This window comes from Synchiropus splendidus, chromosome 16, assembly GCF_027744825.2.
Source record: "Synchiropus splendidus isolate RoL2022-P1 chromosome 16, RoL_Sspl_1.0, whole genome shotgun sequence".
Lineage (NCBI taxonomy): Eukaryota > Metazoa > Chordata > Actinopteri > Syngnathiformes > Callionymidae > Synchiropus > Synchiropus splendidus.
In genome coordinates, this window is record NC_071349.1 from 20400526 (window position 1) to 20425783 (window position 25258).

A 25258-nucleotide genomic window follows, 5' to 3' on the forward strand; every position below is an offset into this window, starting at 1 on the left:
CACACGCACTCACACACACACACACTCACACGCACACACTAACACACGCTCACACACACTCACTCACTCACACACAAAATCATAATGCACCTGCTGAGAGCTCTGTTGTGTTCTGGGAGTCCAGTTAAGTCACACCAGTGTTCAGCTTGAAGGGAAAGAGGTTACACAATGATCCAAGGGAAAACAAGACTCATTTCGTGTTCGGGTGGTCAGTCGTGGAACTGGGTGACTGTAACTCACTCTGAGTTTTTGGGGCTGTTTTGGACTCTCACATTAGCCGCGGCAGGGCTGGTGAGTAGTGCACAACACCAAACCAGCAGATTCATACGGTGCATAAAACTCTCTGTTTTATCGTTGTTTTGATTTTCTGTTACAGTCGGCAAGACAGCTCAAATGACTGGTTGAAGTAATGATATCTACCATTAAACCATGTCTGAGGGCCAAACATCGCCGTCCCATCATAATGACAACCCCTGAAATGCTACGCACCTGTTATCAGGTGTAGCAACGGATCTGGCGGCAAACTCATCGCCTGGCAGGCGCTTTGATCGCCGTTCAATGGTTTCGTCTTATTGGCCATCAGGCAAACCAGATTTATCACTCCACGCACCAGCAAGTTCAAAGTGCTGACGCGCTAAACCATTGCTGTCAGGGGTGACATGTCCAGACAAATCCTGACTTGGTATCCGTCTCCAGCTGCAGAAGCATTAGACAGTAGCACGAGCTGAAAGATGCTGCCTTGTCTGTGGAAATAGGAATCAGTATGGCTGCAACATAAGCCACAAATCATTTCCCATGACTATCTCAGTATAAAAGAGCACCGGAGTGAGTGAGAGCCAACATGCACTGATCTGTCAGATCACGTGTCAAGTAACTTTTGCACCCCAGAAGCTCGACGTCCAAAATCACAGCGACTCTTCATGGTCTGACAGCACAAGGGGGCGCTGACATAGTTCCAGCCTGCCAGACTGAAGTGTCAATGGTAGGGGCGCAGCAACATTTTGTGGCGTGAAAGATCAAAAATGATGAAATCAAAATTGAAGGCGCGAGAAAAAAATGGCACATTTTCCTCTATTTACTCTTCTAATATCACGTTTTCATGTCTTCACCTTCTGATGACATCGCCACGGTTGCACCCCAAACACTTGTAAATACCAGTCGGGGAAAAAGCTACCGAACTTTGACTCCTCCATTTATGACAATTTAATAAATGTCAGCCTTCCTCTGAGGCGTGCGAAATATCTTAAACTGTCTCTGTCACGGTCTGCAGTTGAAACAGGAAGTCAGGTGGCAATAAAAGTCTTCAAGTGACAGATGATGCTCATGCTTTTTGACACGTATACATGCTTGGATGACTCCAAACAGCGCTATAGCTGTGATACAAATAAAGACAGACTGTTCAGTATAACATGTCGAAGAGGCTTGAAGGCAAAAACAATTTCAAAAGCAACGGATAAACCAGTTTTTTCAGTTGTCTTTGCCAACGTTTAAAACCCTTTGTCTGTGAGAAGCTGACCTCGCAGTTCACCGGGAAGGTGTGCTGCAGGGATTGAGCCCGGCTCGAGCAGCTCGCAACTTATATCCACCCGTGCCCTCACTTTGAATTTGGCTGCACATCAGAGATGAGCAGTAGAGGACTCCTGCACCATGCTTGTCACTGCTTGCTGGCGAGTCTGAGGAGGCAGAATGGCAAGCAGCCACGTCGACACACTGCGCCCTGATCTCCGCCGATGCCCTCCGACAAGAGGCACATCGACACCCCCTGCATTGAAGATGTGTGCTCAGAAACTTCAGACTGATTTGAAACAAAAACAACTCTCTATCGCTCCCTGACTATAGTGAATTTCCATTTCCTTCGCCACGTCTGCTCGAGTAGACTGACTCATTCCCAGACATTACGACTCCAGCATCTCTCGCCAGAACATGATGCTGCTGATTTTTCTCACTTTAGAATGGATGATGGGGTTTACATTTCTGACATACAACACTCTTTTTCTTCAACTTTACGTTTCTTTGACAAAAAATAGGTGATGAATGAATCGAGGACGACAACAACGGTGTTTTTCAGTCTGTCAGTTGGCTAGAATTCCATGTATCCATCTCTTTCCTGCTGCCTATTCCTGCTACTCCAGTGAACTAGTCCAACTAGACCAGGTGAAAAAAGGGGCACACGGTCCTCTCAAGCCATACAATATGTGTTTCTCCAAATACACTGCTGCAGACTCTAATCCTTCTTTGTAGCTGATCTGTTTGGAGTCATGCCTTCTCCTCTGTGGGACTCACAGGTTTGACTCACATTAGCCGCAGTGGGACTCACAGGTTTGACTCACATTAGCCGCAGTGGGACTCACAGGTTTGACTCACATTAGCCGCAGTGGGACTCACAGGTTTGACTCACAATAGCTGCAGTGGGACTCACAGGTTTGACTCACATTAGCCGCAGTGGGACTCACAGGTTGCTCCTCTAAACCAAGTGTTTTGGGAGCTTCATTGAATAAAAAAAGCCTTGTTCCACCCAGATCACTTAGTTGTGAACATCACAACAGAAAAGGTCCCTGTCTAAAGTTGGCATTGACTTGAGCTTTGTTTGCATGTCCGGATTTATTTATGAGCCCAGTGGGTTGTAAACGCTTCCATGCCAGCACATGAGCTGATTCTGGCTTGACTTCCCAACTCCAGTGGTGAAGCTGTAGCCCGGCCACTATTACAGAGCGGGAGAAAGATGATGCTCCAGTTCAGTAGCTGCTGCTCAGTGGCTGAGTGGCGGAGCGCGGGTCGATTCCATAGGAGGAGCCATAGCTGTGTGTGGTCACAGTGGCTTCGCGTTCGCAGCGTACCAAGATGAACGATGAGATACAGACTTCTGCTTTCATCGCTGTGTCCACTGAACAAAAGCACTGGCAACAGGGCTGCTTATATTTAACACGGGACATAATGAAGCTTTTCTCCATACCAGGGGATCTTAGCCTTTCTGATCTCGGGGCCCACCTTTCCCAGGACAGATGGACCTGGGGCCCGTTCAATAGAACTGATCCATTTCATTTGTGATCAACAACAATATTTAACCTACTTAGACGTAAACAAACCAAAACCTGATGAAATGAGATGAAACCATGTGATCAGCGCAAACATATTTGTCATGGAAAAGTCCAACCAGCAGCAGAAGCAGGTGCAAGTCATGTTCATCAAATTTACTAAAGAAAAAAAATATATACTTGGTCCAAACTGTTGAGAAAATTGGAAAAACAGAATTAAATTCTGAAGAAAATAAATATAATAAAGCCATGTCTAGATATCATAAAATACATTTTTTAATATTTTATTTAAACTCCAAATAAGATATAAATAAATGAAAGTATTGCTGTTGGAGGGGCGACATCACTGTCTTTATCATTTTTGTTTCTTTACAAGAACTTAGTCACAGATCACAGATTTGCAAGTCAATTCAGTGACGCACTACTGTCACCATATGTGGCTGATGTATTCAAACTGAGTGTCTCACAGCCCAAAGGTGCAAAACAAAAAAGCCTTTCACGGCCCTCAGGAAAGCGCTGGCGGCCCAACCATGGGTCCCGGCCCTATGGTTAAGAATCACTGCTCCAGATCACTGTAGCTCAGCACCGCCTATTGTACGCAGTGATGTCGGGTTCAAGCCTGAAACCAAAGAATCTTCCTGCCTGTTTTGCAGAGAGCAGTAAGCGACAGTTTTCCCATCTTCCAGTCAAGCAAGAGTGGCTTTTCCTGGAGGTCTATTTCCAACACAGCAGTGTTCTGGTCAGGAGCCGGTCCCTGGAGAACTCTCTGCTTCTGTTTTATCCTCCTGCTCTCTTGACCATATCAGTCCTCGCGCTGCATTCCTAAAATACTGCCTCTCCATCCCCAAGAGGCCAAAAACCCGCTGCATTGTGGGATGAATTTAGGGCCATGCAAGAAGTCAGGGTTAGGGTGGTATTCTTTGGAGATGTGTCAGCAAGGAAAACCTTCTGTGCTCCTCAACCAATGGTCCTCTGTCTATGGAATTACCACTTTCATTTTGCATTTCATACAAAGTAATTTGTGTTTTATGAACTTACATTGGCCATGAGAGACTGTTCAGCAGTGAGCAGCACTTTGATGGTGTGTTGAACCTCACTGTTGCACAACAGAAGACAAGTCAGGCGCTGAATTGAATTGAATTGAATTGATCTGGCCCGTCCCAAGTCCAGCCCGCGGCGCAATTGCAGCCCTTGATCTCAGTAACCCCAATCTCTGTGGACAAAGTCTATGTTATATATTATATTTTCAATATAACACATAGCATGCCTATTTTCCCATCTTGTCATGGGACGGTGTTTCAAAGACCTAACTGGGTGGGAAAGGTGATGTAACAAAGTTGCTAGAGTTTTATTAAAACCAATTTAAGATGTAGGCGCTTCATATATCGAACTACAACACTGCTTTCAAATGTTCGCATTTAATATTCCCAAAACTAAACAGGCCAGGTTTTATTTTCTCATTGCAATGTAAACATTGGACATAAAAATACAGTAGAAATGTTTTTTTTTACCGTTTTACTTACTTGATCATATTTTTATTTTATGAGACTTAACCAGCAGTAAAGCGAGTCAAACAGCAAGAATAAAACAAATGTTTGTAATAAAATACATTTGCATCATTAACAAGATTAGACAGAAGAAAGAACTGAGGGACTCACCGAGTCACCTGCATGGAAACAAGCGCCTGATACCACAGGGCCTAGTTCTCTGCAGCTAATCGCGACATGTGTGCCAGGAAAACACAGTCCACTTGAAGAGAACCAACATTGTGACTTCTCCACTGTCATAGACTGAACAGAATGAGAATGGAATTTCCATCAGTGTGAGCCGAGCTGGAGAAGACGGATAAGGCGTATTGTAATGGAGGGAAAAATAGATGGATGTGGAATGAGAAGTGCACACGCTGAATATCTGCAGCTGGAGAGACCATCAATGCTGCAAGATACTGTGTGTGTTGGCACGGTCTCCTTTCTACTTTCAGTGCTGACGGTGAGGGTCGCGCGGCGCCAACTTTCCGTCCCCATCCCAGCACAGGCCAGGTGAGTGCTTCTTGTAAATGTAACAGGGGCAGCCGGAACTAAGCACCGGAGATTCTAGATGATTCCATTCATGAGAAGCCTGTCAAGTCCCATTCCGGACGGTGTCAGGACACCACTGTCACGTGCTTTTCCTCACCCAATACGCCGCTGTTACCTCTGCTCAACCCCGTGAGGTGAAGCCGCAGCAGCGCTGCAGGGAAACCACATGCTGACAATAGTTCTGAGCAGAAGCGCTTCAGCAGTCGACCTGTTACATCATGGGAGCGACTCCCCGTCTCACTGCACGACGGTACTGTGATGGGTAAAGTTCATTGGAGATGTTTCCATGGCAACACAGGCTTTGCTATTGATTAGAAAAGATGTGTCACGAATAATTAGGTCACGCTGACATCATGAGCGTGTTCAGATGTTTGAACGTGTCTGTGCGACCACTTACACTTTTGCTATCAACAACCATCAGGCTAACACGGCTTCACATCCACCAAAATCAATACTTCTGGCATCAGCAACCATTAATGGCTCTAGTGCAGATTGTGTCACACAATGGGAACAGAAAGTGGATTTATTACTCATGGCAGAAGTGGAACACGGATATTGACTCTTACTGCCTCCATAAAGCCGCGGTGTACTGGATAAAAGCATCTGTAACACAGGATTATGACTTGTTACAGGTGTTACCCTGTCTCATGAATCCCTCTTCAGTGAGACCTACTTTTGTCCACTGCAGCCCACCGTAGATCACGCCACTTGCACGACCTGCTTGAGCTGATCAGACTGAAATAAGGAATGGCCATGTTTCTTTAACACATGACGATCCGTGTGAGCTCGCGCGCGTCATAGCTTTCGCAGATTTACTTCATTTGAATGGCTCTCTCGGGGGAAGCGCTGGTCCATGTAGCTAGGATGGCGCATTCAGGAGTGTTGGAATCTTCCGTACTACTGACAGTAGCAGGGGTTACCACAGGATTTGTGTGTGGTGCGGACAGAACAACCCTTGGCTAAAACATAAACGTTAAACATGAAATCAGTAGTTTGGCAGCTGGACTTTTATTTAATGTTAAAAATACTACTTGACTGATGAAACTAGATAAATGAAACACAGCCTGTCTCTGACACACAAATGCCCTGCAACGTTGCAACATCTAAACGTGACTTTGATGTCAACTTTGTGACTTTGTTAGGTGTCATCATCCGTCTGAGACTCAGTTCAACCCATCTCACTCTGGGCCCAAGACCGAGGCAGGCGGCGAAACGTGAGGTATGTACTTTTATAACTTGATTTAAGCTCAAATCACGGCTTCAAAGCGAAAATCATCACTGACTTTTGAGTTTAAAATTACTGATGGAGTGTGATGATGCGACATGGACATAACCCCCTCCATGATATACAATCTGCTCTGGATTATAGATTAGTCCTCTCTCTGGTTTGGCCAATTTTATGAGATTGATGGCTGGTTTTCTCTCTCAGGAGAGGATCGCTGGCTTCCTCTGGCTAATGTCCTCTGGTGTGTGACAGGCCTAGCCACTAGTCGGGTCTGCGCCGCTGTTTAGGCACAACTGTTTTGGCTCATGAGGCCTACACAATCATCTTAAAAGCTGTAGTGTTAGTCCTCTAGGTGAAGACACAAGGACTGTTCACGGTTCAGTCAGGTTTTCCATGACTACAATCCAAGGAGCCCGGCAACATCGGCTGCCGACATGTTTCACCGTACCATACCTGTGATCGACCATGGACTCCATTAGAGTCTTGCCACTTTTGCCTGGAGGACGGCTGCAGCTACCAAATACTGTTAACCGCCACTGACTCCCCAGTCAAGGAATAAACGGTTTTGAGGCACTTGAGTCAGAGACAGTGCTGACTGCAGGCCGTACGCCAGCAGGGCTTCAGCACACACACAGAGCCTCACAGCAGGCTTTGTTTCAGTCTCTAACACGGGGAATTAGGGTTGATGTCCACGTTTGAGCCCAGGTCAAAGTGGAGGCCCAGAATTTGCAATTAATGAAGGATTATGGGCTGTGAGCAGATCAAAACAAGGGCGGCCGTCCTGTTTCTTCATATTTCAGGGGATTAATTGCTGTGAGGCCAGTTTCAAAGTGGTTTACTGTGCGGGCCATTTCTCATACACCTACAGCTCTGATACTGAAACAGGTGGGAATTGCATGTGTTAAACAGGAAGGACCGTAATCCCCTGAGCTGATACCATTCAAAACTGGAATGGTATCAGCCTCTTCTGTACACATGCGACACTTGTGCTTCAAAGCACCGACTGGCTCGACTATACCATGGTTGTCCCAACACACTGGCTAAAACATAAAGTCAATTACAGGACAAATTGAGAAAAAAATGCACTCTTCTTTGGTTGGTTTGGGATTGTCTGGAATGAAATTTAACACAAAATAATGTATGGATTTCAGGTAGTCGGTTTGGTCTTCCGTAGCTTTTAGCATAGCAGTTAGCATCTTATGCTCTCAGGCGCGAGCGGGAGGAGGCGCGCGCACACAGACCCACAGTGCGGTAGCTTTAAGGGAGGAGGCGTGGTGCCGCTGGTTCCGAGCGAGCGGACTGTCCTCCTCCTCTGGCCGCTGTCACTCAGCTGAATGAGCAGCTTCACGGGAAGACATCCCTGTGTCTGCTCTGCTCGCCGCTGACAGCCTGACGGGACTATTATTCCCCAGTCTTTTCTCCGAGCACGACGTGCGAGGTGAGTCCACACCGACCGCGGGATGTTGCTCAGCGGGGCTCCGCCGCACGGCTGGATAAATCACAACAACTAGCCTGGAAGTGCGAGGTTTTCACCATTACTGAGGTGGCGCCGCGACAGCTCGCGCTATTTAATTCATTCAGCGTCGCCGCGGTGGAAGGTGGTTCACTTCTGGCCTGCGTCTACAATGGAAAGTGCCGTGATATTTGCATAACTGTCATGTCAACGCTCCATTTAGGGACGTGATTCCGCCCTGCGATATTCATTAGGAGCAGAAGCTTCCTCACCGAAGTGTCTTCTGTTCCAGCTGCTCATGTCGGCAGCGGTATCGTCGGATGTCGCTGGTTCGAATCCCGACGGTGCGTGTTGAACTGACCACAGCGTCTGCGCTCGTGATGCGCGGATCGTTTGACCTCGATATTAGACCGTAGAGTCAGCTCGGCCTCCACAGAGGGCGCTGTTTCCCCTTTTGGTGGGTGTAACGTGCGTTTGACCATTTTACACTCCACGTCTATTTTGTAATGCACTTTATCTGATGTGACTGTTTATGAATCCACATCCTTCATGTTTTTCTAAACAAACAATACATAAATATTAAATGAATGTAAGTATGAATACATAACTCAATTATTTTCCTTCACTTTGATCGAACTCAAGGCCAACGTGTGTACACTTTATTATTATAGCCGTTTTTAAGACTACAAACTTGAGCTAGTTTGACGTGTACATTGTTGTTCCCACAAATAAACAATTTTGGAATTGTCATGCGTAGACAAGATTTGTGGGGTTAGAATTAGAGAAAGTGCTCATTGTACAATCACTCACAAAAGACGTAACTGTTTTAGTTATTAATGTTTGTGAGTGTGATATAGTCGTACTTTCTTTTGGACTGAAGAACATGGTCTGTGTTTATGACGCGTAATGTTCCGACATCTATGGCCATGAACTTGCGGCCTCATTCTATTCATGTGCAAGTTCAAAAAGGACGACATGACGTTTCCAAAAGTGCAACCTTGCAGTGCAGAAGGAGCCACCAGCCACAATGTTCCTTCTTGTGGTGGATGTCTATTTGGATTCTAAATTTGGCTCCAGCAGCTTTGAAGGTTCTCTCTTGCGTCCAACAGACTGATTAATGTTCCAGTAATGTGGACCAGGTGTCTTTGCAGCACTGTAAATATCAGTGTGGCTCTAACAAAGATCTCGTTTTGTTCATGGCCGCCCTCTTCTCGGGGCATATGTCAGATCATGGGGTGGTTTTATCAGCACATCTGGCAGAGACGCTGTGTTACAAGCTAACACTGAGTCATCCCCTCCCCATCACCCACGCGGCTTTCGCCTTAGGAGTTTGTAGCATCTGCTACATTCCACCTACTGGATCAAGACTCTGCTCCTTGCCAGGCTGGAATAAGCCGCCGTGATCTGAACTTTTTGGGAAAGAGTCCAATATAGTGTTGTGACGACCTGGTAATTGAAGGCAACAACCCCTGAGGAGCTGGTGGTGCGGCTGTGAAATCAGTAGCAGCTGAAGGATTGTTGCAGGCGGCACCCACCGCAGCCGAGCCAGTGGTCAGGGATGGATGGATTTATTGAAAATCCTTGTGCCACTGTAGGCTGTGCATGTTCTACCAGAAGGACAATCCACTGAGCCTTTAATACGCGTTAAGCTTCAGCCATGTAAAAATCATACAAGCAGGGATATTGGTCTGTTGACTGACTCGGCCTGCCAGCGGCTGCTGAGGCCTTTTGGGAGCAATATATTTAGTTTTGATGATAGTGAAGCGTCCGTGACAACTAACCTGTGTGTGTTCAGAACCGAGAAGGGAAATAGATCTGATCCAAGAGTAACAAGGCTGTGATTGGCTGGGCTGTCTGGCTGGACCTCTGCTGACTGAGCAGAGGATGTCAACGTTTGGGTTGTGCTCTCAGGGGCGGAAGGATGACTGGGAAACTGTTACCTGCTAGCAGAGACCACACATGGCTGCGGGGCTGGCTGTGTCTACACACCTCGACCACGGTCGCTGAAGAGACGGCTCTCTGTTCCAGACTTGGTTCGGATCCTGGTTCTTGTCAGCAAAGTGGGTGGGATTGGCCGCGGCTCCGCGTTTCAGACGACCTACCTGACCCAATCTAATTTTTCACCACAATCTTTTGCAGACCATTTTGCTGACGGCCCAGTCATTTGTTCTCTTCTTGATTGTGGTTCACGTGAAGTGGATGGCGCATGGCTGACAGGTGGCTGTCCAGTCCCTCTGCCAGGTGGGTCTGTCTACAGCCATGCACCAGTCCAGTGGTACGGCAGCAGTAGCGAGGACATAATCCCCCTCCAGACAATGTTGTGGCTGCTTAAACGACCCCCTGCCCTTCCACCGTCACAATCCTCATTCTGAGTTAGTTTGATGCTCCAACGCTGCCGTTGCTTACGTTGTGTTCTGTTTGAGCCAAAACTCTGACACTGCTGGTTTGTGACATCATTAGAAAGAAGTGACAGATACAGCTGAGATGGAAGGAGGAGGGGTAGAATGTAGCAGAAAGGGGAGGTGCTTGGGTTGCCGTTAACGTTAGCGTTCCTCATCCGGCTGTGATTCTGAAAATAATAAAGACCTGCACCTGAGTAGTCCTGAGTGGGGCGGCTCAGGGCGCGTCATGTCAAACTGACAGATCAGAGAGGCAGAATTGGCGCCCGCTATCTACTGTGGGAGAGTGTTAGAAATGACTTGGACCCTGTCGTGTTTGGGCCGTCAGGAACTCGCAGCTCGGTGAGTCAGGAGGTCCTGCGACCACAATGATCACCACCTCTTTAACTTCATTTCACGCGTCTCTCCTCTCGGCTACATGGTAGTGTGATCTGGCCTGTGATCGGTTAATGCACTGTGGTTCTCCCCTTTTACAACTGGTGCTCACAAATGCTGGGGAAGTCTCTGCATAGGGGAAGTTTTAAGCTTTTTGTTTTGTCAACATGCAGTGAATTGTGACTCCCTCACCTGTCAGTCTAGCAGACTCCTGCCTTTTAAGGCAGACCTTAAGGTGGACTGTGAGGGATGCGTGTCTGTTTTACTAAGTGAATTCCCAGCGTATCTAGATAAAAGCATTGTGCTTGCATGAGCTTGTTATAGCTTTTTATATTTTGCCATCCAGTGCAAAGCACTGAACCGGTCCTTCTTGGTGGTGGCTGGTCGTGGCTGTGGTTGGCTTCTTCTGCACAGTAGTAAAGCTGTTCTCTGCTGGGAAGCACCTGAGCTGCGGTGCAACAACAGCGTGGCAGGAATGCTCTGGTGCGCCAAAGAGCCTTGGCACCAAACCACTTGCCTATAAATGATCTCAGCATTCATGTCCAGTTTTTCTCTTTACAGCTTTTGCAAATTCCTTAAGACAATCCAAGCAATGTAATTGTCCTGTTTTACTGTGTGGTTTGTGTAAAACAGCACTTTAAGATAATTTCCCCCCACCAACATCCACAGGTCAAGTGGCAGTCTGCCTTTTCTTGAGAGGAAAAACCTACATGTCCGGGGGGATCTGTTAAACTAAATGGTACAGGAAACGTCTTCTCTGCTGTTAGTTTCACTCCAAGATTGGGAAAAATAATGATCAACCTACTATGAGCTTATTATTAAAAGGCACTCCATAATCTGATGCATCTTTCACCGAGTGGCATTGTTCACTGAAGCTGTGTTTTCCTGGAAACAGCTGCTGCAACGTGGCAGGGACATTTATTCCTCAGGTGCAAGAAGTGTTTTTGTAAGGTGTTAACTTGTCCCTAAACAGGTGCTCAGTTGAGTTAATCCACAATAATGTTCCATCAGCTCCACTATTGTTCGGGCTCATTGCTTTTCCCATCAACGCTTCTGACAATAAGTCTTTGGTTGTTCTGTCGCCAAGTAGTCACAGGCAATTAGGTCCAGTCAAAACAGGCAGCAGGACCAAGGGTTGAAATCTGGCCGCTCTCTTCTGCCCCCTTTGCTGGTCTAAAATTACCCCTCGCCGTGGAGAACGGCTCGGATCGTTTTTTGTCAGGCAGAGGGGAGGGTGGTCCGCTCGGGACACACACGCGTGCTACCTCGCTGAGCACAAAGCCGCTCTTTCACATGGGATCTGGAGCACATGTGGAAACGTTTATCAAACCTCCACTGTATTCTCGCTGGGCGACAGGTTTCCTCTCACCGCGGCATCTCATCATGGGTTTGCTAAAGAAATGGACTTGTTAGGCTAAGACCTGTATCTGCCCTTGCTTCTGAGCAGCCGTACCCACCGGCACTCGAGCAGAGTGAAAGTGATGCTACTATGTGGCGGTGGTAAATGCCAACAGTTGAACTAGCAAGATTTCTCTTGAAGGTTTGGATCAGGGACTGTTTAGCTGTACCTGGACTTGCTCACCACAGCACCCAATACCTACCACAGAGTTCCCTTGCTACATTCTGTGGCTTCAGTACATCGCAGCTTTTTACTGGGATGTTCACTGTCACCAAATGAGGGTGGCCACAGGCTGTCGTGCCACACGAGCCCTTTCTCAAAGCCGTCATTTTGAATGGGTGGCTGATGCTGGTAAAGTGATTTGTGTGATTCAGTTTGTCTTGAGTGACTGTGTCAAGAATGGGGAATTGTCTGGAATTGGCATCTGGATTTTCACTTTTTATCGGGTGATCTGATCTCACAATTCAGACTGCAGTGGTGTTGCCACCATGTGATTGGATGGTGAGGTCAAATAGAAGGAAAACTTTCTTCACGACAGAACTATTCCTCTGTGACGTCATCTCTTCGGACTGGCCCCGAGACTGCTCAGCTGGACCTAGATAACGGAGCAGTGTGGCTGTTTATTTTCTCCCTTTCTGCATTCCAGCCTCTTATTTACAAAAGCTATTCGCTGGCCGCTTCTATAAAAGGAAGTTTGGAGCGCATTTTCTCAACATAGAGAACAGAGTCAATGGCACTGGGGTGTGACTTGTTGACGTCTAAACCGCTGCCCTTTTTGTCACGTCAGGTATGGATTCAGGAGACTGGCAGCAAAGCTTTAAGCTCCCTGGGAGAAGTCTGTGAGTCTGACGGGAGACCTGTGTTTTTACTGAAAATAGACTGCGCAGAAATTTTGGGAGGATGACCTTTCACCTTGCTGAGCTGCCTGGCTGCTCCCATTGAGAACAGGCTTTGTTTGAGTGTCAGTGGGTTTGTTTTAGATTAAATTGTCCTGACATGTACACTGGTTGGCCTGAGAGGTTGGTCAAGTCAGTGGTGAAAACTCAATTAATAAATTAGCTTATATTTCAGCTCTCGCTTTCAATTATGGCGTGATACTTTCTCTTTTTATTTTGGGGGAACAAAAGGTCACAAAAGAAATAGTAGAAAATGAAACTGTCAGCAAGGTATTCCGCTAATAGTGCACAATTATTTTCTCCTCAATTTCCATCATTAAAGCAGGTGCCGGAGAACAGGTTGCAGGGATATGGCTCTTAACCACTGTTGTTTAAGTTCCTTCTCATCCGTTATGACCACCATGTTCTTTGGTTTGTGCAATGCATTTGTGCTAGCGGAGCTTGCAAGCGCAGACAAGGCTTAAACTCAACAAGAAGGTGGTGATTCAAAGCAAACATTGTGACGGCGATATTGTCAGAACTGCATGTACGTGCCGTATCCCTGAATATTGCCGGGCTGGCCATAGAAAAGCACACTCTCCCCTTGTAGAACAAATTCCACGGTGATGCACGTTTGTGCCTAGCATTGTTGTCCCCCAGGGTAAACGGTCAGTAAATTGCCCAGCTCACTGCCCGTCCAGAAGGCCCCGGACACTCTGTCTAATGCCCAGCAGATGGTTTTGTGGCTGCGGACCGTGCTGAAAACAGATTACCCTAATGAGGTCATTAACCAATGAAGTTTGGGAGTCGTCCTGTGGAGTCTCTTAAGTGCACGCCTGCTGTGCTGCTCGACTGCGCTCAGGGTTACTTACAGGTTACATTTCCGTGAGTCAGTGTTGATGCTTTGAGTGCAGACAAGTGTCTGGTGCATCCACAAACATGTGAGTTGCATAGCGTGATGTGATTTGTGCTGTGTTATTGTAGCAAGCCTCCACCTCCCCCTGCCCTGTGCAGATCTGCTTGCTTGTGTGTTTAATTGTGGGAAAATGTCGTGAAGGTCCGTGAGAGTTCCTCGCTCTCTGGACTTGCTTTTCCCCTGGGGTCCTTTACAAGCTGAGCTCCATCACTGCTGAGGCCCTTCTTCCAGCATCCCCTGGTGGTGACAGTGGTAGGAGAATTCCTCCGCTTGTGTGAACCAAGAGTCCAGAGCCATGTGTCTCCACGGACCTATTCTCTTTTGCTCAGGTCCATTATCACAGCTTTATCTTTTCAGAAGCCGTAGATCTGCCAGCTATTCAGCTCGGCCAGAAAGAAACTTGGCAGAGCTACTCAAGCTAACTTTATCTTTCCTGATACTGGTCATGGATCTTGATGTGTCACAGGCTAGTGACTCTGAGCCAGACCAGCAGGTTTTCTTTGTGTAAGTCGTAGGCGTCCAAGTCAGCTAGTGAGGGGGGCAAAACAAAAAACACAGCCAGTCCCCATTTATTGAATTGTCTCCCACTTCAATCTTTTTAGGTGCCTCAGCTGTTGTAGGATTTGACGTGTATGCGGTGGGAGCGCTTGTTATGAGCAAGCCACCCCCTCTGTTGGGTCCAGTGCCTGGACTGGTCTGACACTGATTCACACTTTGCCACAAACTCAGCAAGGTGGTGGGAAGTGCCACCTTCATTGGCCATCCCACCCAAAAACGTGACACCAAAAAAATCTATGTATTTCTTTATGTTTATAAAACCATGCTACTCCTAGAACTGCAGTTACATCCAAGTACAAATGAGGTACACACTTGCGCCCCAGGTTAGCACTGGCAAGTAAATGTGTTTTCTGTGAATACATGCAGACATTTCACACATTAATAATACTAATACTACTTCCTTAATCTGTCCGCAGTGGCAACTGAAATCATGTCCGTCTGTGTTTTTTTTTTTCTTGCCCACCGATTATTCAAAGCAACAAAACATCAGTGTCAAGTGTCGTGCAGTAATCTGGAGAGGAGTTACTACACTTTATCTCTTCGTACCCAGACTCTGAGGATCACAGCATTGGCTACACAACGTGCCTGACGCTTCTACAAGCTATCCACGTTTACATCTTGTATCTTCTCTCAAGTTCCTTTAAATCATGCAATGACTTTATGGTGAGGTTTGGGCTTCAAGAAAAGACATGAGGTTTGGCACTTGAATTGTGTTCTTGAGGTTTTCCATGAGACTGCGATGCATCATTCGACCTGTCGCCTAATTGTTTTTGAGCTGTGGGGCGGGCGGGTGAATAGAGATAGAGATCTACGGGGTTTGTCTGTTGTGCAAGTAAACGTACGACGGCACCGATCGGAACAGTGGACTTGAGCCATGGATCCTTCTGCTTTCTTTCAGAAAGCTCTTTTTGCCAAGTGGCAAACCGCGTGGTTGACAACAACTAAAGCATTGAGAGGCTGGATGAATGGGAGCCTGTCTCTGGAGAGGCTTGTCTTATCCCCCAGGAGAGGCAGATTGATCTCACTCAGGTTCACTTCAAATGGACTGTTGAAAGGCGTTTATTTGTGCCCATATTTGCACTCCCTTTCCATCCATACCACAACACGTCCTCCCTCTTAATTACATTTTCATTCTTGCCCATGACCCTACTTTTCTGCTCCACCTTCTGGTTGAAAGCTAAATAACAAAGGCAAATCCAGGTGCTGACTCCATTCATGAAAGTCCAGCAGATGGTAAAATGACACAGAGAGTTGTTGAAACAGTTGTCGTCCCTCTCTGATTTACACGTCATTGCTCCCTCATGGTAAATATCACATGTGGACATCAGGTGACCCCTTTGGTGCTGGTTACTTGGCAACTGAGAAACCCCCCCCCGTGCATCATGCAGGAGTTGGTTGGAGTCGGATCCATTTGTCCCTTTCTGATTGTAAATGGAGACTTTATCTTCCATCAGCATTCAGGAAGTGTTGGGGTAAACAAATATCAGAACCCAGTGGAGGAAACTGAAATGACCCCAAAAAATGCCTCTGCAGCCAAACAGTTTTTTCAATGTTTATGAAACCTTTTTTGTGACAAGAGGGGACGTCACGTGAGGGCAGAACCCAGTCAAGTGAAAAATTGACTGGGATTCATCGCTGACAAGAGCTTGAGTCTCGAAGATGCCAAGTAACTGAGGGAAGAAAGTTGCACAGTTGCAATGTCACATGTGCTTGGAGAAGGTATGTCAGTGAAAGAAAAAGTCAGAGACCAGAAAAAAAATCACATCTATTGAGCCGTCTGTTACTGACAGTAATGGATAATGCTAGCTTTAAAGACGTTAGCTTCAGAACATAAATTGTCCTCTCTTCACCACTGCTTGAACACGAAACTTATAATGTCAACGTGCTTTGCAACGGTCCAGTTTAAGTGTAAGTATTGAATTTAATCTCAACTGCATATATTGATAGATCTGCCGGGCCTTAGAATGATGTAGCGGGCTGGATTCGGCCCACAGGCCTTGACATTGACACGTGTTTCTGAGACAATGTGGGATTATGTGCTCAGTTTATCCATCTCATTATTGCCATCGTTTCTTTTTCCCCTCTCATTTTTTTCAGTCACTGAAAACAAATCCAAGTAAAGCTGCTTCATAAGATCTATTTGAGGGAAGCGATGAAGAAGGCGCCGAGTTTTATGACCAAACGTTAGATTTCTCTGCAGCTCATGGCCTGGCAGCAAACACGGGCTCTCAGGCGGAAACAGAGAGGGGGGCGGGGCTATGAGACTTGGCATCAGGCTCATCCTGCTGCTTACTCCACTGACTTACAGTAGAATTGACTCACCAGAATGGACAAAACATTTAGTCAATCCACCCTGAAAAGCCCATTTAATTCTGATGACCTAATAGGATTGAAGTTGCTATTCTTTGTGTGTAAACTTTGCGGAGCTCATCTCAGACGCAGCCGGCCTCTTTTTTTCTAGAACAAAGAAAATCCTGCTTGAATGCTTCCCGTATTATGGCACCTGGTCACCCAGTTAGACTCAATGTTACTCATCAGTTGGACACGCGGACATCTAAGCGAGCCAATAGAGTATTCCTATTTTTGCTGCCCCACGTGACAGCATTGTTGGTGTCTGGCTCGGAGAGGTTCTGTGTCATGTCTCATGCTGATGAATCTGCTGTGCCGCACAGCTCAAGGTGCTGTACATGATCGCAGCAGATACCAACACATACTCACTCCCGAGGCGACTATTTTGCAGTGGGTTTTTCTCATCCATGTTGACGCTTATGTCAGCCTTCATGTTGCGTGTTGGCACAGAGGTGTTTCATCGGAGACCAACGCAGAGCCCACGGCCTCAGGAAGCTAAACCTGATTCAAGTGAACACCTTAATGTGTCAACATGGAATGTTGCTGGATGACTCCTGCGTCAGTAGGCCACGACTGTCTTTGCCTACATCATTAGAACTTTTCTAGGGAAAGCAATCTTGAGTTCAATGAAAAAGAATTTTTGGAAGCACATACAGTTGTGGATTGTAGTTAAGGTTTGTCTAAGCTGCGCCTTTGATTCATGGGATCCCTGTTGCGACCCGTTTGTGTGCTGTTTACTTTATTAGTCTGCTCAAAGAAGAAAATGGTGGAGTACATATTTCTGCTGGGTCCCTTCCTGTCTCAGTTAATCCAAACACTGAAGCCCACCATTGTGTAAATGATGTTAAGTATTTCCATCAGTGGTATTAAACTGGGGTCATCGTTTCTTGAGAGTGGCTGCTCATACAAAGGCCATTTCTCACTGGTCTTTTCCGAGCTGCAGAGCGGAGAGAGTGTCATTGTTCTTAGAAGGAAACCAAGATTCATGAAGAGGGAAAAGCGAGGAGTTAAAAAAATGCTGACCCACATTTTTCCTTCTGCATGCAATGGGACAACAATCAGGGGTCCACTCTGACCATTTAACTTAATAAGCATGTAATGACTACAGTGTGTGTTGACTGTATGCAGGAGAAGCAGTTGTGATTAGGCCAGATTTGTTTTATCGGGGTCAACTCTTTTCATGGACGGGTCTTGTTCTGCAAATGTGACATGCAGGACATCTGCTTCCTATTTAAAACGCTGGACCTATAGGACGTTGACAAGAGCAGGAAATCATGAGTCAACTCTATCTAGAGGCTGATAATGCACACTGAAGGTTTCACTTACTCTGCCTGCAGGAATTGTGTATGCAAATTGCTCATGACACCTTTGACTTTTGACTCCCTTGTGCTTGCCTGACTACTGTATGAAGGATGGCTCATTGGTTGTCTTCCTCTTCTACTCAAGCATCTCCAACATTTTTGTCCAACACTGTCTCTCTTCTTAAACCTTAAATGGAAAATATAATCCAATATGATCTGCACTTGCTTTGGTTAGCTTGCTGGCGTGCTAGCTCTGTACAGTTGTTCTCTTTTTTATCAAACTTTTATCAAACCGAGATGTTTATCTTTCTACTGGTTTAGTGAGTTGTTTATCAACCAGACTTTCCATCTGTTTACTTGTTGTTAATTGCTGAGTTTGTACCTTCACCATGTGTCGTGTTGGCTGTTGATACAGTTTTTACTTTTATCAAGATCCAATGCACAACCATTAAAACTTCATAGGCATACTGTGCTCAAAAAAACGTCTATGTAGTCACTTTTGTTGTGGGATGTTCTTATCGGCCAGCAAACATCTTTGTTGATCTACTAAAGAACTGATTATCCAGCGGACCACAGTGGGATCCAGCGGACTGTCGGGCTCACAGTGGGCTCCGGGTGAACACTGGGGAGCCTATTCTCAGCTGGGCAAAGGGGCTAGTAAATCAACCTAACCTGCATGACCCCCCTTCCAAATAAGAAGAAGCTCTCTGTGTGGCTTGAGGGAACATGAGGCACGTGTGCTTGAGTCAAGGGGACGGCCAGAAGGTCCAGTATGTTTCTCAGTTGGACAAATCCTTGATATGTTTTGGCCTTACCATGTAGAGAAAGTGGCGTCTGGTGGCAGGAAGAAAATAAAAGTGATGAAAGTGTTACACTGATCTGCTGAGAAAGATCAGTCAGCTTTCTCCTTCTGCTAAGCTAGTTAAATATTGAAGCATCGAGTCAGGCGTCCGAGAAGAAAGTTCCAGGGCTATTTTGAGTGCAACCACTTCCTTTGGTTGCTGATAAAAATCTTCAGAGAAAAAGATTTTGTCTTGGCTGCTTCAAAGGGCTGGTCAACTCACAACACATAATCACAACTCCCTACCGCTTGCTTACGTATGAGATCATCATCATTCCTGCTTTTGATCTCATTTTAATGTGCCAGCACAAGTACGCACCAAAGCTGTGGTCAGGGTTCAGTGGTGCCATCGGGTTCAAAGAGTTCCCTGCTTATAACAAGAGGTCAGCGGTCAAGACGAGATGTCACGAGGCCATGGCCACAGACTAACACCTGTTCATGGGGGTCTTTCTTGAGATGACTGCCAGATGTTTTCAGTGCATATACTGTGACGGTCATGACCATCTGAGCCTGGTGAGTAGAGTTACCTGCGTGTACTGGCTTTCACTTTTAAATCACATTTCCCCCCACAAGTAGACAGATTTAATGCCCTTGTCACATGCAAAGATATACAGGGCTTGGACAGAATAATGGAAACACCTTAAAGCTGTACATTAGAAGAGTGGATGTTAGGAGAGAAGCGTCCACCTGCGGAGGTTCACAGATGACTTGTTTAAGGGCTCTGTTTTTGGTCGCCAAAGAAGGAACTCATTCTGACACGGCTGGTGCGTTTGGGGCTTGTTCTTCTCAAACGTGGAATCCAAGCCTGCTATAAATTTCAGCTGGGCTGCTAAATTTATCATCTCTGCACAAAAGTTCCCTTGTTGCCAAAAGAAATCCAATGTGAAAAGATCCGAGAATGAAGCATCTGGAACAGAACAAACGTGCCTTTCTTCCACCTTTGCTCATTTTCACCCTCGGTGGAAGGCTAAGTCGTGCACCTGCCTGCCAGTTGTTATATGGAAATTGATCATTTACTTCGTGTCCAGACTGGACCTCGTTCTTTATTGAATCACCGTCACTCAGATGATGCTATAAATCGACCAATGACGAACTCAAGAAACGACGCTACGATGTATGTAGATGTGCCTCGCCCAAAAACAAGTATGAATCAATCAAAATCAGTCTGAAAACTATCTCTCAAAGACGCGTGAGTCATGGCCTGAGTCAGAGTGAATCTCTGTTTTGCAGATGACAAGAAGTGCATACTACTCATGACACGTAAGCGAGTCCCTGTGACTCAGTTACAGCGGTTTCCTGGAATGGCTTCGATCAGACTGTTTACCAGGGTCGACTGAATCACCAGCAGGCTTATTGACACCTACTGTAAAGGTCTGAAATCAAGAGGAATATATGTTGCCCTTCTCTTCAGCGGATGTCATGCGGCAGTCGCAAATCAAACCCGGGCATTGTCCAAATATGATGGCGCCCGACTGGCATACAACCAGGCAGACGGCAGTGGTAATGCGCGAGCTAGCAGTTGGGCGACCTCTGACCCTGCCCAGTCTGCCTCGCTGACAAAGGAGCTATTCAGTTCGCCATACTTTTACAAAACGCCCTCCTGCAAAAGCACTTAGTCAGTACCAATGGCTGGTAAGCCTGTTTAAATGCGTGTTTATCCTCATTTGTGTGAGGGGAGCAGTGCACCGGAGCGTCCAAACAGAAGGTCCAGTCCTACAGCAGGCTGCTTGAACTGACAATAGAGGTGAGGCTCACGATATTTATTGCTTCTTGGCTTCTAGTCATAAGATGGAGTCTCTTAAAGAGACGAATTGGAGGGTGTTTGCTGCTGTCAAGATTTATAGTGGCCGTACAGTCGGGCCATGTATAAAAATGTGCCCCAGTGTTTATGTTGTCGGGCGTTCCGTGCTTTGTGCAGCGTTGGTATTTTTCCTCCCTGACAATTTATCTCGTGCAGGCATGAAAGAAATGTTTGTGTGCAAAGTGCTGTCACAAGGAATTCCTGGCCCAGAGCAGACCAAAACACAAACCTCAATCAGAGCTGCTGGGACAAAGGAAAAGGCCAAATAATACACTGAGGGAACAATGCGTCACCAAGCACGATTGTCTGCCATGTTAGCGTGGGCAGCTGCTGCAACTTTGGAGGATGACTCTGGCCACTGATCTGTATTTCAGCAGCACTTTCACACATGCCAATGTCTGCAGACGTCAACACTTGCAGCTGACTTTGAGTCTTTCTTCATCTGTTGACACGCTCGCCTGCGAGCCCATGAAGGCCTGCTTCATGATCCAGGAGACCACCTGGAATCCTTGTCTTATTGTCCAGCGTTGCTTTTCTCCGCCTCAGCAGCCCAGTTTATTAGAAACGGGTGGTAGCTTTACCTGCTTCTCTGAAACTGGCCCACTGTCTCTCCCAGCTTCACCCAGCATGAGGGCAGCGCTGCTCCACATGTGAAAGAGTCAGCAACTGTCAGCTCCTGCCATGAGTGAAGGCCGGCTGACCGGCCTGCCCAGGGGGTCACGTCACTTGGCACGGACGTCCTCAGGCAGCACTCCCCGTAATGACCTGCTGTCTGCCTGTGAGCTCCAGGACACAACATGGATCCATGCATCCGCTATTATCGTGCTCAAACTAGAACTAGAACAAAGCTGGTTACAAGTCAAGGGGAGGCCGGATACTACTGAGTGGGTGAAGAGGTTAGCTGAACTGCAGCAGTGGAGCTAACCTCTTCATTTCCCGCGCGCTCATCCTTGTCATCAAAAGCTCGTCTGTGAGGGGGAATGAAAGTAATGGCTCCCCGCAGCGACATGGGAAGTGAGCGCCACGCTGATGCCGCAGCTCTTCCTGGCTAAGAGAGGCTTCCCAGGGGATCCTTCAGGAATGTGCTGTGCAATTACCACCAGCATCTCCACAGCAAGAAAACAAGTGGCTGTTTGCCACCAGTTTACAGACGACTGGTGGCGCGTTTTGTTAAATTGTAGCTGCTCGACTCTGAAATATGTCAAATTTGCCAATCCTTCACGGTGTGACTGCTCCCTTGTTTGGAGGCTGGTAAGGAGGGGTGCGCTGTTGGTGTTCTCTTGCCTGAGACAGGTTTTTGACACGTGGATTTTTGCCTCAAACTGAATCACACACAGCAAAAGTAACAGTTTTTCTTTGATTTAACAAATGCATGAAAGTACACAATGCAGATGTCTGAGTGTCTAAGCTTAAATTAAATATGTTACACCGAGCAAAAAGTGACTGAAAATAAAAAATAATCCGTGGGTTCTCAGAGGATAAACATAAATGGTTGTATATATATATATTTTGGTGTTCACAGCACCTATTTATAGTTCAGAGGTGTCAAGGTCCACCATGAATGGTGTTTAACAGCTCAAGCTGTGGGCTGAAAAAGAAGCATTTTTATTAATGACAGGAAGTAGTCTAAATGGAATGTGATATTCCATTTGATCATTTGGGGCTAATTTGAAAGCACAGCTGTCGTTCACCAGTGAATCCACCTCGTAACCTGTGATTCACTGTTGATGGTGGTGAAGTCTGTGAAGAGGAGAGGCTCCAGTCTGCAGCGTGGCTCACACACACACACAGACCGGGGCCACGTTATTGGTGGCAGGAGCCACGTCCAAACATAGAGGAGTCAAGTCAATGGCGCCCACATGTCTATCTACGCCGCTTGATATTTCCAGGAGGATCAGGGTGAAATGGAAATGGATGTTTATTAAAAATAAAAAACCTACTCTACAAAGTGTACAGAACACACGTCTTTTGCTTCTATTGACACAACAATAAGTCTGTGTGAGCTCATGTGAAGGGGCTGATTTGAATCATGTCTCTGAGCTGTATTGAGTGTTCAAGTGTTGACAGAGATGTTTCTGCTGCTTACTAACAGTATTGATGGAGGATAAGGATCTTAATCAATAGTTGACCTTTATTCTCTCTGTTGTCATCAGTGGTGTTGGCGGACTGGGCTTTGTGCTGACTAGTCGTGTGACTAGTCGACCGGCTGAGGTGTCCAACTCTGGATTACACACATCTGGGTGATGAGGCAAAGTTGAACAGGCACTTGAGCAATCACATACACAAGCGTCTCATGCTCACCCCAGTTCTCTTCAAGAACCTTCAGGGAGTTACGTCAGTGACCAACTCCTCCAGTCGTTGGAGGCTCAAGTGTTGGCCATGAAAAGACTGGACAGGAAGAGCCGCTTCCTCTGGGCGTCTGGCTTGATAACCACTAACCACAGTTTGGTGAACATGCTCACTGGAGGCTCTGGGTGAGACACAGTCGTGGCCAAGGTGGAGACTAGAGTTGCTGAAGGCCATTTCCTTCCCTTTCTCCATGCTAGCTGAGTGACTCCACAGGTATTGGGAGTCCAAACGTTCGCCCATGAGTGAGACCCACAGGCAAATACATATATGAAATATAGAACACTGTATAGAACACAAGTGATTCTGGGTTCCATTGCAGGTGCTGTCTTAGTAGCGTTAAGTACATAAAACTGCACACGACAAGCTTGTGCGTGGAGTCTGTTCTACATTTACCTGTTTCCAGTAATGCTGCAACCGTTTTCATTTTTTGGTCATGATTGGTCCAAATTTACAGACGGTGCCAATGTCAGCAGGGGTTTTGCATCACCAGGATCTCTGTGATGATGTGGTCCTGCTGCCGTTGCCAAGCACAGCGGATGTAGGATCAAAAAGAGGATCAGCTGCTGGTGCAGAAGGCTTGGGAAGTCAGGAGGAAGTGTGAGATGGACAGCTTGGTCAGTGCACTTTCGTCAGTCCTGGTGACGAACAGGTGAAAAAGCTCAGTGCTCCTGCTCCCTACAGGAAAACTGCTTTTGGTTGAGCAGTTTGCTCGTACAGCTGAGGCCCATTGGAGGACTTCGGTACAAGTGAATCACGGTGAGGTGCACAGGAAGAAGGGGTTATGAGCCTTGTTGCATGGTGTGTTCCCCCTGTGGCCCAACATTGGAAAAGGGAGGACAGAAATGAGTTGCCTGAACACAGGCTCATGCCTTTCTCTCATTTTGCTCAGCATGGAGCTGTGGTTTGGGCAAGCAGCAGCGTCCCGGAAAGCTCTCGGGAGAGACTTGCCCAGCTAGGAGGAGGCCACATAAATAGGGAGCTAAGAGAACAACCCAGGAAGTGCACCGTGGCGGCCTGTCTGGCAGGCTGTTGCTGGGATATAAACAGAGTAGGGTGTAAAGTAACGGCGGAGCCACACCAACCTCCGCTCACCAGTCAAGCTTTGCCATTTTGAAGTGAACATCAAGAGAAATGTCCGCCACCTCAGCCCTGACATCTGCGTGGATGCTGTCACATGCTGAGGCCGAAATCCAAAAGTGGTGCGGGCGAGCCAAATCCGCTGAGTGAGAGAGAGAGAGAGGGAGAGAGAGGGGGGAGGGGAGGGAGGGGAGAGGGAGCCAGGACAATGTCAACAGCTCCGCTCCCAGCACAGTCAGCTGAAAGCCTGTGCTCCACTCACAGAGAAGCAGAGTCGGTCGGTTTGGAAGTGCAACATGGAACAAATCAGGAGCCACCTTCTAGACTGGAGCAGAGTTGACCCTGAAATAGTCTAGTTCAACTTCAAACAGCGCTTTACTGAGGGGATTTTCTTTGGCTCGCTCACTGTATCAAGTGACTCTGGCACAGTCCAACACAGGAGCAGGTAAGTCACTTGATCCAGACGCCTCATGTCTCTCATTGTCTCCTCACAGCTCTGTTTGTATGTTGAAGTAGAGTCAGTCGCCAGAAGGCTAGAAAAGAAAGTACCTTCACAGAGCCAGCGTTGTAAGTGGCAGCTGGCTGGTGGATGTGCGCGCTCTCAGACCTGCTTTCTCTCCTGACTGGCGATGACAGCGTGCTTCCCTTTAACCGCCTGTGAGGTTATTTACTGCGCCTGAAGCCATGAGGCGTGTCGCAGGTCGACATCATGCCAGTTTTCATTGAATTGCTCGCATAAAAAAGTCTGTCTCTCGAGGAGGACTGGGCAAGTTTCAGCGTTTGAGGGACTGCAGGAGTCAATGAAGGATCCAGCTGCAAAGTTACTGCTTAGTTGTGCTAGAGAAGTGTTTTGGACCCTTTCAACCCAAGCTTGTCATTTCCAAATGATTTTTCAAGGACTGGGTCAACTGGGTATCTCAGTGGTTTATTGGCCTCCTTCGGAGCAGCGCCAGAATACAAGCATTGTGTAATTGCCTTGGGAGTCACTTGAAGTTCAAGGAAATGTTTGGCATTTTAGGAACGGTGGGAGGAAGATACAGTGTCACACGTAATGGGTACAAAACTATTTCCAGTCGGAGACGTAGACGTTTGGTGTACGTTAGAGCGCGGCAGCCAGGCATTCCGTACATGCTATTTATCTCTTCCGAGCTGCTCATTGCCAGGACCAAATATGGATCCATAAGCCGTCCTGCAAAGCACGTCGGCCGTCGCTCGCATCATTTCTGA

The 25258-nt window shown here is 46.9% G+C and overlaps 1 protein-coding gene across 5 annotated transcripts in view; it reads left to right on the plus strand.

Moving 5' to 3' along the window:
- Window positions 1-6178: 6178 nt before the first annotated feature.
- daam2 (dishevelled associated activator of morphogenesis 2) overlaps window positions 6179-25258 on the plus strand; it is a 67828-nt gene continuing 48748 nt past the window's right edge. For 2 of the 5 annotated variants that reach the window (XR_008412624.1, XM_053844472.1), the window contains exon 1: window positions 7598-7776. The gene's annotated coding sequence lies outside the window, so the exon portion shown is untranslated. Of the gene's footprint in view, window positions 6333-7595; window positions 7777-24244; window positions 24477-25258 lie in introns of those variants that run through there. The other 3 variants (XM_053844474.1, XM_053844475.1, XM_053844473.1) reach the window with 3 other exon arrangements.